The sequence below is a fragment of the Microtus oregoni genome, unplaced genomic scaffold (assembly GCF_018167655.1).
Source record: "Microtus oregoni isolate MIOR12 unplaced genomic scaffold, Mior012 000074F_002, whole genome shotgun sequence".
NCBI lineage: Eukaryota > Metazoa > Chordata > Mammalia > Rodentia > Cricetidae > Microtus > Microtus oregoni.
In genome coordinates this window covers 919,128-925,237 of record NW_024543989.1, presented here as the reverse complement: position 1 = coordinate 925,237, position 6,110 = coordinate 919,128, and positions in this window count along the sequence as shown.

Sequence of the window (6,110 nt, the reverse complement as noted above, 5' to 3'; positions counted from 1 at the left end):
TAATACTGCTATGAACATAGTTGAACAAATGCTTTTGTCATTTGATAAAGCATCTCTTGGGTATATTCCCAAGAGTGGTATTGCTGGGTCCAGGGGTAAGTTGATCCCGAATTTCCTGAGAAACCGAAACACTGACTTCCACAGTGGTTGCACAAGATTGCATTCCCACCAGCAATGGATGAGGGTAACCGTTCCTCCACAGCCTCTCCAGCAAAGGTTATCCTTGGTGTTTTTGACTTTAGCCATTCTGACAGGTGTAAGATGATATCTCAAAGTTGTTTTGATTTGCATTTCCCTGATTGCTAAGGAAGTTGAACACGACCTTTAGTGTCTTTTGGCCATTTGAACTTCTTCTGTTGAGAATTCTCTGTTCAGTTCAGTGCCCCATTTTTTAATTGGGTTAATTAGCATTTTAAAGTCTAGTTTCTTGAGTTCTCTATATATTTTGGAGATCAGACCTTTGTCTGTTGTGGGGTTGGTGAAAATCTTCTCCCAGTCAGTAGGTTGCCTTTGTGTCTTAGTGACCATATCCTTTGCTTTACAGAAGCTTCTCAGTTTAAGTAGGTCCCATTTATTCAATGTTGCCCTTAATGTCTGTGCTTCTGGGGTTATACATAGGAAGCGATCTCCTGTGCCCATCTGTTGTAGGGTATTTCCCACTTTCTCTTCTATCAGGTTCAGTGTGTTCGGGCTGATATTGAGGTCTTTAATCCATTTGGACTTGAGTTTTGTGCACGGTGAGAGATATGGGTCTATTTTCAGTCTTCTACAAGTTGACATCCAGTTGTGCCAGCACCATTTGTTGAAGATGCTTTCTTTCTTCCATTGTATACTTTTAGCTCCTTTATCGAAAATGAGGTGTTCATAGGTTTGTGGGATAAAATCCGGGACTTCTATACAATTCCATTGGTCGACTTCTCTGTTTTTATGCCAGTACCACACTGTTTTCATTACTGTAGCTCTGTAATAGAGTTTGAAGTCAGGGATGGTAATGCCTCCAGAAGATCCTTTATTGTATAGGATTGTTTTGGCTATCCTGGGTTTTTTGTTTTTCCATATAAAGTTGATTATTGTCTTCTCCAGATCTGTGAAGAATTTTGATGGGATCTTGATGGGGATTGCATTGAATCTATAAATTGCCTTTGGTAGAATTGCCATTTTTACTATGTTGATCCTCCCAATCCAAGAGCAAGGGAGGTCCATCCATTTTTTGGTATCCTCTTCAATTTCTTTCTTCAATGCCTTAAAGTTCTTGTCAAATAAATCTTTCATTTCCTTGGTTAGATTTACCCCAAGATATTTTATGCTGTTTGTGGCTATCGTGAATGGTGAAGCTTCTCTGATTTCCCTCTCTGCTTCAATATCCTTTGTGTATAAGAGGGCGACTGATTTTTTGGAGTTGATCTTGTATCCTGCCACATTACTAAAGCTGTTTATCAGCTGTATAAGTTCTTTGGTGGAGTTTTGGGGGTCGCTTATGTACACTATCATATCATCTGCAAATAACGAAAGTTTAACTTCTTCCTTTCCAATTCGAATCCCCTTGATCCCATTATGTTGTCTTATTGCTATTGCTAGAACTTCAAGCACTATATTGAAGAGGTATGGCGAGAGTGGACAGCCTTGCCGTGTTCCTGAGTTAAGTGGGATGGCTTTGGGTTTCTCTCCGTTTAATTTGATGTTATCTGTCGGCTTGCTGTATATAGCTTTTATTATATTTAGGTATGACCCTTGTATCCCTAATCTCTCCAAGACTTTTAACGTAAATGGATGTTGAATTTTGTCAAATGCTTTTTCAGCATCTAATGAAATGATCATATGGTTTTTTTCTTTCAGTTTATTTATATGCTGGATTACATTGATAGATTTTCGTATGTTGAACCAGCCCTGCATCTGAGGAATGAAGCCTACTTGATCATAATGGATAATTTTTCGGATGTGTTCTTAGATTCGATTTGCCAGTATTTTGTTGAGGATTTTTGCGTCGATATTCATGAGTGAGATTGGCCTGTAGTTCTCTTTCCTGGTTGAGTCTTTGAGTGGTTTTGGTATCAGAGTAATTGTGGCTTCATAAAAGGAATTTGGTAATGACCCTTCTGTTTCTATATTGTGAAATACATTAAGGAGTATAGGTATTAGGTCTTCTTGGAAGTTCTGGTAGAATTCTGCATTGAAACCATCTGGTCCTGGGCTTTTTTTGGTAGGGAGGTTTTTGATAACAGCTTCTAATTCTTTGCGACTTACAGGTCTGTTTAGATTGTTCACCTGGTCCTGGTTTAGTTTTGGTAGATGGTATTTGTCTAAAAAAGCGTCCATTTCTTTTACATTTTCCAGTTTTGTGGCATACAGGCTTTTGTAGTAAGATCTAATGACTCTCTGAATTTCCTCTGTGTCTGTGGTTATGTCCCCCTTTTCATTTCTGATCTTATTAATTTGCAAATTCTCTCTCTGTCGTTTGTTTGTTTGGATAGGGGTTTATCAATCTTGTTGATTTTCTCCAGGAACCAGCTTTTTGTTTCATTGATTCTTTGGATTGTTTTCTGTGTTTCTATTTTGTTGATTTCAACCCTCAATTTGATTATTTCCAGTCTTCTACTCCTCCTAGGTGAGTCTGCTTCTTTTTTTTCTAGAGCTTTCAAGTGGGCTGTTAAGTCTCCAATATGTGCTTTCTCTGTTTTCTTTAGGTGGGCACTTAGTGCTATGAACTTTCCTCTCAGTACTGCTTTCATAGTGTCCCATAAGTTCGAGTATGTTGTTTCTTTATTTTCATTGAATTCCAGGAAGACTTTAATTTCTTTCTTTATTTCTTCCTTAATCCAGGTATGGTTCAGTAGTTGACTGTTCAGTTTCCATGAGTTTGTAGGCTTTCTGGGGGTAGCATTGTTGTTGAATTCTAACTTTAATCCATGGTGATCTGATAAGACACAGGTGGTTACTAATATTTTTTTGTAACTGTGTAAGTTAGCTTTGTTACCAAGTATATGGTCAATTTTCGAGAAGGTTCCATGAGCTGCAGAGAAAAAGGTATATTCTTTCCTCTTTGGGTGGAATAATCTATAGATGTCTGTTAAGTCCATTTGCTTCATTACCTCCATTAATTCTCTAATTTCTCTGTTAGGTTTCTGTCTGATTGACCTGTCCATTGGTGAGAGAGGAGTGTTGAAGTCTCCTACTATTAGTGTATGCGGTTTGATGTCTGCCTTGAGTTTTAGTAATGTTTCTTTTACGTACGTGGGTGCTTTTATATTAGGGGCATAGATATTCAGGATTGAGACTTCTTCCTGATGAATTGTTCCTGTTATGAGTATAAAATGTCCCTCTCCATCTCTTCTGATTGATTTAAGTTTGAAGTCAACTTTGTTAGAAATTAGTATGGCCACACCTGCTTGTTTCTTAGGTCCATTTGCTTGATAAGCCTTTTCCCAGCCCTTTACTCTGAGTAGGTGCCTGTCTTTGTGGTTGAGGTGTGTTTCTTGTAGACAGCAGAATGTTGGATCCTGTTTTCTTATCCAATCTCTTAGCCTGTGCCTTTTTATAGGTGAGTTGAGCCCATTGATATTAAGTGATATTAATGACCAGTGGTTGTTAACTCCGGTCACTTTTTTAGTAGTAGGGTTTGTGTGTTTTCCTTCTTTGATTTGCGCTGGTGAAGAGTCTCTAGATGTCTGAGTTATTGTGGTCATTGTTGGACTCCTTGGTTAGTGATTTTCCTTCTATTATTTTCTGTAAGGCTGGATTTGTGGCTACGTATTGTTTAAATTTGTTTTTATCCTGGAAAATTTTGTTTTCTCCATTTGTAGTGAATGAAAGTTTGGCTGGATATAGTAGTCTGGGCTTGCATCCGTGGTCTCTTAGTTTTTGGAGAACATCTATCCAGGACCTTCTGGCTTTCATGGTTTCCATAGAGAAGTCAGGTGTAAGTCTGATAGGTTTACCTTTATAAGTAACTTGGCCTTTTTCCTTTGCGGCTCTTAATATTCTTTCTTTATTCTGTATATTTTGTGTTTTGATTATTATATGGCGAGGGGATGTTTTCTTTTGATCCAGCCTATTTGGTGTTCTGTATGCTTCTTGAACCTTCATAGGTACATCTTTCTTCAGTTTGGGAAAGTTTTCTTCTATAATTTTATTAAGTATATTTTCTGTACCGTTGAGCTGCACTTCTTCTCCTTCTTCTACTCCAATTATTCTTAGGTTTGGTCTTTTTATTGTGTCCCATATTTCCTGAATGTTTTGTGATGAGAGTTTGTTGGACTTGCTGTTTTCTTTGATCAGAGTGTTTATTTTCTCTATGTTATCCTCAGAATCTGAGATTCTTTCTTCTATCTCTTGTATTCTGCTGGTTATACTTTATTCTGTAGTCTCTATTCGTTTACCTAGATTTTCCATGTCCAGCCGGCCTTCTGTTTGTGTTTTCTTCTTTGCCTCCATTTCAGTTTTCAAGTCATGAACTGTTTCCTTTATCTGCTTGATTGTTTTTCCTTGGTTTCCTAGGGTATCATTCACTGATTTACTCAATTCCTCGAACTTTCTATTATACTTCTCATCCATTTCATATGGGCGTTTTTTATATGCTGTTTAAGGGTGTCAATCACTTTCATGAAGTCAGTTTTTTCTACTTCTTCTTGATTAAGATGTTCATGTCCTCCTGTTGTGGCGTCACTGGCTTCTGGTGGTTTCGTGTTGTTTTTCAGATTGTTGGGAGAATTCCTGCATTGGCGTCTGCCCATCTCTTCCTCCCAATACTCCCTTTTGGATCTTCTTTTACAGGATCAGGTCTTCTTGCCCACTGATGTACCTTCCCAGTGATGTCACTCCCCAGAGATGTTTCTCCACAATGATGTTTCACTCGGTGCCCAGATCGAAACTCCGCGCTGCTTGGTTAGCTCGCGAACAAAGGGCCCACCCCGCTCGCTGAGGGCAGGCTATGGGAACAAAGGAACTACCGGCCACCCCTTTGTCCTCCAGGTTCGGTCCCAGCGTCCTAGCAGGCTGGGCAGGGAGGCGCTATGCCCCAAAGGAGGGAGAGAGGGAGGGAGACAGGGGGTGTGGGGATCTGGATGTAAGCTGAATGGGATAGAAATAGAGAGGCGGTTTGGGCAGTATAGCCCCTGTAGGATGGCCTGGAAGAGTCTTTACATCAGTTTTTGTGTATCAATAGAAGTCTCTGTATAGGCAGAGGTAACTTTAGCTAATCTAACTTTGTTGCTGTATATGCCATGTACTCATGTGTGTGTATAGTAGGAAGATGCTAGTAATATGATCTAAGGCCAAACTTCTTGCCAAACCTTGTTGATCTTTTAAGTTTACTTTGCTTTGATTGTCTTGTTCCTGAGAACTTGCACATGCAGACATTTCAAGAATATCTCATAGCCTTTCTGTGTGCCACAGTCTCCAAGGCTTAAGGAAGACCTTCAAGTAGATAAGGATATCTACCCTAAAAGCAGGAGAGGTAGTATGTTCAGTACATTCCTGGGGAAATCTAGAAGCGGTACTCCTGTGAGAAGGCATAAATGATTCATAAGAAAGTTTCCATCAATTCAATATCCCAAAACTGTACAAATATTAAAAGCTCCTAAAGTATGTAACACATGGAGGTGAAAGCCAAAAGTTGCATGGTAGCCATAGTGAGGCTCAGCTTTGCTGGTCTTTGTCACGCAACTGTGCTGGCTTTATGACTTTTAGTGTTCCCATAAAATATGGCTGTGTCAAACACCCAAAAGGAGGAGACAGCAAGAAATACTCAAATTCTTTCCCAAAATTAGTAAAAATAGAAACAAAGAAACAACAACAATATAAAAGAAACCCACAAAAGATCAATAAAACAAAGAATTGGTTTTCTGAGAAACTCATTAAGATTGACAAACCCTTTGCCAAATTAACTAAAAGGCAGGAAGTGAAGGTCAAAATTAACAAATTAGAAATAAAATGATGAGATAACAGATACCAGGGAAATTCAGTAGAACACAAGAGCAAAGGTTAAAAGGAAACATTTTAAATGTTTAAAAACCACACAGCTTTACCTGCTAAGATAACTCTCTGTCCCTGAAATTCATTTTTGAATTTCTTTTCTTTGTCTCTGAGACAAGTCTTTACTTGTTTTACTGATT